The sequence below is a fragment of the Poeciliopsis prolifica genome, unplaced genomic scaffold, assembly GCF_027474105.1.
Source record: "Poeciliopsis prolifica strain line A6 unplaced genomic scaffold, Auburn_PproV2 SCAFFOLD250, whole genome shotgun sequence".
NCBI classification, from domain to species: domain Eukaryota; kingdom Metazoa; phylum Chordata; class Actinopteri; order Cyprinodontiformes; family Poeciliidae; genus Poeciliopsis; species Poeciliopsis prolifica.
The window spans coordinates 10,057-19,176 of NW_026562625.1; positions in this window are offsets into that span (position 1 = coordinate 10,057).

The following is a 9,120-nucleotide window of genomic DNA, read 5'->3' on the forward strand; positions in this document are numbered from 1 at the left end:
GAACTTTTATGAATTTGCAGAAAATTGCACAGTGGTGCATTTTGACTTATTTCACTGAGAGAAAGCTTTTTTCGTCTTAGTCTTATTTTTGACTTCTTTCACTGAGATCAACACTGGAATTGTTCAAAACACTAAAATATACTGCTTCTCAGTATTTCTAAGCTGTTTCAAAGATTGTGAAGCTGAACTTTCATGAATTTGCAGAAAATTACACAGTGGTGCATTTTTGACTTATTTCACTGAGATAAAGCTTTTTTCGTCTTAGTCTTATTTTTGACTTCTTTCACTGAGATCAACACTGGAATTGTTCAAAACACTAAAATATACTGCTTCTCAGTATTTCTAAGCTGTTTCAAAGATTATAAGCTGAACTTTCATGAATTTGCAGAAAATTGCACAGTGCTGCATTTTTGACTTACACTGAGAGAAAGCTTTTTTCGTCTTAGTCTTATTTTTGACTTCTTTCACTGAGATCAACACTGGAATTGTTCAAAACACTAAAATATACTGCTTCTCAGTACTTCTAAGCTGTTTCAAAGATTATGACTAACTTTCATGAATTTGCAGAAAATTACACAGTGGTGCATTTTTGACTTATTTCACTGAGAGAAAGCTTTTTTCGTCTTAGTCTTATTTTTGACTTCTTTCACTGAGATCAACACTGGAATTGTTCAAAACACTAAAATATACTGCTTCTCAGTACTTCTATGCTGTTTCAAAGATTATAAAGCTAACTTTCATGAATTTGCAGAAAATTGCACAGTGGTGCATTTTTGACTTACTGAGAGAAAGCTTTTTTCGTCTTAGTCTTATTTTTGACTTCTTTCACTGAGATCAACACTGGAATTGTTCAAAACACTAAAATATACTGCTTCTCAGTACTTCTAAGCTGTTTCAAAGATTGTAAGCTGAACTTTCATGAATTTGCAGAAAATTGCACAGTGGTGCATTTTTGACTTATTTCACTGAGAGAAAGCTTTTTTCATCTCAGTCTTATTTTTGACTTCTTTCACTGAGATCAACACTGGAATTGTTCAAAACACTAAAATATACTGCTTCTCAGTACTTCTATGCTGTTTCAAAGATTATGAAGCTAAACTTTCATGAATTTGCAGAAAATTACACAGTGGTGCATTTTTGACTTATTTCACTGAGAGAAAGCTTTTTTCGTCTTAGTCTTATTTTTGACTTCTTTCACTGAGATCAACACTGGAATTGTTCAAAACACTAAAATATACTGCTTCTCAGTATTCTAAGCTGTTTCAAAGATTATAAAGCTGAACTTTCATGAATTTGCAGAAAATTGCACAGTGGTGCATTTTTGACTTACTGAGAGAAAGCTTTTTTCGTCTTAGTCTTATTTTTGACTTCTTTCACTGAGATCAACACTGGAATTGTTCAAAACACTAAAATATACTGCTTCTCAGTACTTCTAAGCTGTTTCAAAGATTGTGAAGCTAAACTTTCATGAATTTGCAGAAAATTACACAGTGGTGCATTTTTGACTTATTTCACTGAGAGAAAGCTTTTTTGTCTTAGTCTTATTTTTGACTTCTTTCACTGAGATCAACACTGGAATTGTTCAAAACACTAAAATATACTGCTTCTCAGTACTTCTATGCTGTTTCAAAGATTATGATGCTAAACTTTCATGAATTTGCAGAAAATTACACAGTGGTGCATTTTTGACTTATTTCACTGAGATAAAGCTTTTTTCGTCTTATCTTATTTTTGACTTCTTTCACTGAGATCAACACTGGAATTGTTCAAAACACTAAAATATACTGCTTCTCAGTATTCTAAGCTGTTTCAAAGATTATGAAGCTGAACTTTCATGAATTTGCAGAAAATTACACAGTGGTGCATTTTTGACTTATTTCACTGAGAGAAAGCTTTTTTCGTCTTAGTCTTATTTTTGACTTCTTTCACTGATCAACACTGGAATTGTTCAAAACACTAAAATATACTGCTTCTCAGTACTTCTAAGCTGTTTCAAAGATTGTGAAGCTAACTTTCATGAATTTGCAGAAAATACACAGTGGTGCATTTTTGACTTATTTCACTGAGAGAAAGCTTTTTTTGTCTTAGTCTTATTTTTGACTTCTTTCACTGAGATCAACACTGGAATTGTTCAAAACACTAAAATATACTGCTTCTCAGTACTTCTATGCTGTTTCAAAGATTATGAAGCTAAACTTTCATGAATTTGCAGAAAATTACACAGTGATGCATTTTTGACTTATTTCACTGAGAGAAAGCTTTTTTCGTCTTAGTCTTATTTTTGACTTCTTTCACTAAGATCAACACTGGATTGTTCAAAACACTAAAATATACTGCTTCTCAGTATTTCTAAGCTGTTTCAAAGATTATGAAGCTTAACTTTCATGAATTTGCAGAAAATTACACAGTGGTGCATTTTTGACTTATTTCACTGAGATAAAGCTTTTTTCGTCTTAGTCTTATTTTTGACTTCTTTCACTGAGATCAACACTGGAATTGTTCAAAACACTAAAATATACTGCTTCTCAGTATTTCTAAGCTGTTTCAAAGATTATGAAGCTAACTTTCATGAATTTGCAGAAAATTACACAGTGGTGCATTTTTGACTTATTTCACTGAGAAAGCTTTTTTCATCTTAGTCTTATTTTTGACTTCTTTCACTGAGATCAACACTGGAATTGTTCAAAACACTAAATATACTGCTTCTCAGTACTTCTAAGCTGTTTCAAAGATTATAAGCTGAACTTTCATGAATTTGCAGAAAATTGCACAGTGGTGCATTTTTGACTTATTTCACTGAGAGAAAGCTTTTTTTGTCTTAGTCTTATTTTTGACTTCTTTCACTGAGATCAACACTGGAATTGTTCAAAACACTAAAATATACTGCTTCTCAATATTCTAAGCTGTTTCAAAGATTATGAAGCTAAACTTTCATGAATTTGCAGAAAGTTACACAGTGGTGCATTTTTGACTTACACTGAGAGAAAGCTTTTGTCGTCTTAGTCTTATTTTTGACTTCTTTCACTGAGATCAACACTGGAATTGTTCAAAACACTAAAATATACTGCTTCTCAGTACTTCTAAGCTGTTTCAAAGATTATAAAGCTAACTTTCATGAATTTGCAGAAAATTACACAGTGGTGCATTTTTGACTTACTGAGAGAAAGCTTTTTTGTCTTAGTGTTATTTTTGACTTCTTTCACTGAGATCAACACTGGAATTGTTCAAAACACTAAAATATACTGCTTCTCAGTACTTCTATGCTGTTTCAAAGATTGTGAAGCTTAAACTTTCATGAATTTGCAGAAAATTACACAGTGGTGCATTTTTGACTTATTTCACTGAGAGAAAGCTTTTTTGTCTTAGTGTTATTTTTGACTTCTTTCACTGAGATCAACACTGGAATTGTTCAAAACACTAAAATATACTGCTTCTCAGTACTTCTATGCTGTTTCAAAGATTATAAGCTAAACTTTCAAGAATTTGCAGAAAATTGCACAGTGGTGCATTTTTGACTTATTTCACTGAGAGAAAGCTTTTTTCGTCTTAGTCTTATTTTTGACTTCTTTCACTGAGATCAACACTGGAATTGTTCAAAACACTAAAATATACTGCTTCTCAGTACTTCTAAGCTGTTTCAAAGATTGTGAATCTTAACTTTCATGAATTTGCAGAAAATTACACAGTGGTGCATTTTTGACTTATTTCACTGAGAGAAAGCTTTTTTTGTCTTAGTCTTATTTGACTTCTTTCACTGAGATCAACACTGGAATTGTTCAAAACACTAAAATATACTGCTTCTCAGTATTTCTAAGCTGTTTCAAAGATTATGAAGCTAAACTTTTTCATGAATTTGCAGAAAATTACACAGTGGTGCATTTTTGACTTATTTCACTGAGAGAAAGCTTTTTTCGTCTTAGTCTTATTTTTGACTTCTTTCACTGAGATCAACACTGGAATTGTTCAAAACACTAAAATATACAGCTTCTCAGTATTTCTAAGCTGTTTCAAAGATTATGAAGCTGAACTTTCATGAATTTGCAGAAAATTACACAGTGGTGCATTTTTGACTTACACTGAGAGAAAGCTTTTTTCGTCTTAGTCTTATTTTTGACTTCTTTCACTGAGATCAACACTGGAATTGTTCAAAACACTAAAATATACTGCTTCTCAGTACTTCTAAGCTGTTTCAAAGATTATGAAGCTGAACTTTCATGAATTTGCAGAAAATACACAGTGGTGCATTTTTGACTTATTTCACTGAGAGAAAGCTTTTTTTGTCTTAGTGTTATTTTTGACTTCTTTCACTGAGATCAACACTGGAATTGTTCAAAACACTAAAATATACTGCTTCTCAGTACTTCTAAGCTGTTTCAAAGATTATGAAGCTAAACTTTCATGAATTTGCAGAAAATTTCACAGTGGTGCATTTTTGACTTATTTCACTGAGAAAAGCTTTTTTCGTCTTAGTCTTATTTTTGACTTCTTTCACTAAGATCAACACTGGAATTGTTCAAAACACTAAAATATACTGCTTCTCAGTATTTCTAAGCTGTTTCAAAGGTTATGAAGCTGAACTTTCATGAATTTGCAGAAAATTACACAGTGGTGCATTTTTGACTTATTTCACTGAGAGAAAGCTTTTTTCGTCTTAGTCTTATTTTTGACTTCTTTCACTGAGATCAACACTGGAATTGTTCAAAACACTAAAATATACTGCTTCTCAGTACTTCTATGCTGTTTCAAAGATATGAAGCTAAAACTTTCATGAATTTGCAGAAAATTACACAGTGGTGCATTTTTGACTTATTTCACTGAGATAAAGCTTTTTTCGTCTTAGTCTTATTTTTGACTTCTTTCACTGAGATCAACACTGGAATTGTTCAAAACACTAAAATATACTGCTTCTCAGTACTTCTAAGCTGTTTCAAAGATTATGAAGCTGAACTTTCATGAATTTGCAGAAAATTACACAGTGGTGCATTTTTGACTTATTTCACTGAGAGAAAGCTTTTTTCGTCTTAGTCTTATTTTTGACTTCTTTCACTGAGATCAACACTGGAATTGTTCAAAACACTAAAATATACTGCTTCTCAGTATTCTAAGCTGTTTCAAAGATTATGAAGCTGAACTTTCAAGAATTTGCAGAAAATTACACAGTGGTGCATTTTTGACTTATTTCACTGAGAGAAAGCTTTTTTCGTCTTAGTCTTATTTTTGACTTCTTTCACTGAGATCAACACTGGAATTGTTCAAAACACTAAAATATACTGCTTCTCAGTATTTCTAAGCTGTTTCAAAGATTATGAAGCTGAACTTTCATGAATTTGCAGAAAATTACACAGTGGTGCATTTTTGATTTATTTCACTGAGAGAAAGCTTTTTTCGTCTTAGTCTTATTTTTGACTTCTTTCACTGAGATCAACACTGGAATTGTTCAAAACACTAAAATATATGCTTCTCAGTACTTCTAAGCTGTTTCAAAGATTATGAAGCTGAACTTTCATGAATTTGCAGAAAATTACACAGTGGTGCATTTTGACTTATTTCACTGAGAGAAAGCTTTTTTCATCTTAGTTTTTATTTTTGACTTATTTCACTGAGATCTATACTACAAGCCAGCCGCCTCTAATGGTGGTCGGCTTGTCAGGCACTGAGAAGGGCACACTTAAAAAATTTTTTTTGTGCTGTAAAGTTCACAATTTTTTCTTTCTAAAAGAGAGGTTGTGTAGCGAAAGCCTTTTCCCTGCCTAAATTCCCCCCAATTAACAGCTAGTACTTGCATCTTGTTGTGTCCTAAAGATACAATATTATCTTGAGTTATTAAGTGTCCAATGACAAACTGACTGCACAGTCATTTTTTACCACTATACAAACAAGAAAAATTTCTCGTAGTGCCTTAGTTATTTACAAAAGTCTCAAAAAAAAATCAAAACACAAAAAAATGACTGTTTCAGATTTAATTTCCAGCTTGTATGTATTACAAAAGACACAGTATTAAATAATTTATAGGACCATAATGTCTTTCCATAATATCAAAGTAAGTCTGTTACCTTCAGTTGTTTTCAAAAAGGAACGTAACATGTTTGGTAGGTATTCTATCAAATATGACTTATAAGAAATATCACTTTGCCATTTACACACTTTAAATTATGGGCCCCAGGAAGAGTAGCCATGTTTAAGGCAATGGCTACTGGAAACACAAATAAAGCCCTTTGAAAATGGGCCACTGTTTCTTTAAGAAGCGCCACTCTTCTGACACTATGCGTTCAGGATGTCATCACATCACTCCTCCATTTAGGAGTTTACAGTCATTCTCAGTAGTTTTGGATTAAGAAGCTATCCCTTACATGAGCTCAGCTGAGGGCTGTTCCACCAGGTGTTTGCTAATAGCTGCTGCCAATAGCCTTGAGGGTTTCCATGTGGGATGTATGCTTTGTAGGGCGCTATCTCAGCTAGAGACTGAAAAGCCAAGGAAGAGCTGTTGTGGCAAAAGGCCACAAAAAGCTTGAATATACAGCTCCAAAAGTTGATTTTCCATTATACTTCCCCCTGAAATAGCAAAATAATGTTTCTAATAAGTGCAAAAAAACACCTCTCACCAAGCAGAGCAGGGCAACCAATTAATTTTTACTTCCTCTTTGCCCTAGACAGCACATAAAATGAGTAATTCATTAATTAAAGCAATCATCAGACATTTTATATCCATAAAGTGTTTCTAAAATACTTAAGTGTGGAAGCAGTTCTCACACGTTATTGAAGGATAATAAGTGATGAATCATGGGTTACCTTTAGAAAGACAAAACAATTCCCAAATCAGCATTTCTTTTATGACAAAAGGCCTAATTACATTATTTGGAGTTCTATCTCTATTGTCAAGTTTTTCTTGGTTTGATTTCAACGTGCATTCCCAACTTGAAAAGGATTATCTTTTTCGTGAACTATAACTGGGGTTCACTCAAGGAGTCTTCATTGTAGTTATATTTATTTTTATATGATGCTCCAATCATACAGGTGAAAACTCTGAAAAGAAACAGAAACATCTAAATTACATTGTGAACTCAACAGGACAATTACACTGTGAAAACTCAAAATAAATTTCCACTGATTTAAATCATTTAATTCTACAGTATAATAAATATTGAGCATTTTATAGTAAAATTAAACAAATAAATTAGCATTCTCTTGTTCTGCTTTAACTAATAAACACCAAGTGCATATAAATATATACATTTCTTCTTTTTTTTCCATTAAAACAATCAAACAGAGTCTATGTAAAACAATATTAGGAGCTTACCGGCTGTCCTTCACAGTTTTTTATTTTTTTATTTATTTATTTATTTTTTTTAAAGATTTGCACAGTTTGTTCCTTGCATGCGATCAGCACTGTTTGTCACACATGCTGTGCCACTCTCTCAAACGAGAGTGAGAGGTCAGCCACACCTAAAATACACTTTTCCGATTGCCAGGAGATTGACTCCATCTGTATCTGTAGCAGGCAGAGCACAAAGAAGCAGCAAAAGGGGAGTGGCATCTTGGCAGTTCACCAGAACATCTATGCTTGTATATTTCTGTGCAAATACTTACTTTTTTGTATGAATTTGTTTCACTCTGTAATACCAGAGATGTTGCGACTTATGTGGCATAATTACTACTGATTCCTATTGTAATGCCCTTTTTTGTCCTTATAAAAAAATAAAAACAAATGGAAAGAAAGAAAGGAGCCCGGAATGTCAGTAAATATAACCACAAAGCTTATAAGTAAACAACTGCTTATTTTTGCAGACAACAGGCCCACTTACCACCCCTCACCCATCTATTCATATCCACGCGTGGCAATGTCTCTCACGTTTGACTGAGGTGGGGATAAACTTTGAGAAGGTACATTAGTAACACTTTTAATCTCACCGCATTTGTCCTATGCCCAGTGATTGATTCAAACAGGTCCACCTTTTGTCTACTACATTTCCTACAACTTTAATGACAAGAAAGGAAAAAAACAATTATAAAAATAAAATAAGAATTAAAGTCAGAGTGTACACTGAAAAATGAAAACTAGTATGGTGACTTTCATATTTTATAATCCTTCTAAACTTTACTCTCCTTTACATCGACTGACACAATTTCTCAAATTAGGTCACAGGTTGATATTATATTATTAGTAGTTAAATATTGATAATATTTAATTCCTTTAGAGGTGCCACAGAAATGAAAAAACTAATACTTAAAGTGTAACAAAACCCAAAACAAGTTTTTGTTGCTTTTCAACTGTCTATAAAGGGTTTCTGTTTCTGTAAGAATTTTGTTTTAGTGCTTGACTCCTTAAGTCAGTAGTTAGGTTTTTCTAATAGTTACAGTGAAAGTCATTAACACAAAAATATGAAATAATACTACAACCATGTCACTCAGCACTCATTCTGGTATATGTCTGTCTCACTCAGCCCCACTTCCCCACACGGTGGTGAGTCCGGAGTTGGAATAGCAAGCGTTGTAGTGAGTATTGATGATAGCATCATTCTGCTTTACAAATGTGTGATTTATTTGTAATATTGACAAAATTGGTCTACTCTGACTACTGCCACAGGTATTCTGCACGACAGACAGCTGTTAGACTGACTGCAACTTTTTCTAGAAGCGAGGGGGAATCAAAGCAATCCATGCTTCTTCCTCAGGACACACAGGCTACAGCAAAATTGTAGAGGAATGTTGACTTAAGAGTCTCCACCACACAAAAGAGAGTGGCTACATCTATCACTAGCTGTTTTGACAAAAAGTCTGTAAAGGTGTATGAAAAAAATCAGCGAAGACAGCAACAAAGTGGATAAGCTTGGTCGCTATCTTTGTTAATCTCCATCTCCAGCCATATCTTTTCCCTCTGCCCACTTGTGTCAAATTTGCAAAGGCTTGGCTTATGCTTTCAGGGCAGTTAGTTTAACTTAAAACAAATACTGTGTACTTGTCAAAAGGCCCTGCAAGAACATTCTGGGTTCAATTCCCTGCCCAGGGACTTTCTGCATGTGTGTGTCTCTGGGTACTCTGGCTTCCTCCCACAGTCCAAAATCATGACTGTCAAGATTAATTGGTCTCTCTAAATTCTCCCTAGGTGTGAGTGTGTGTTTG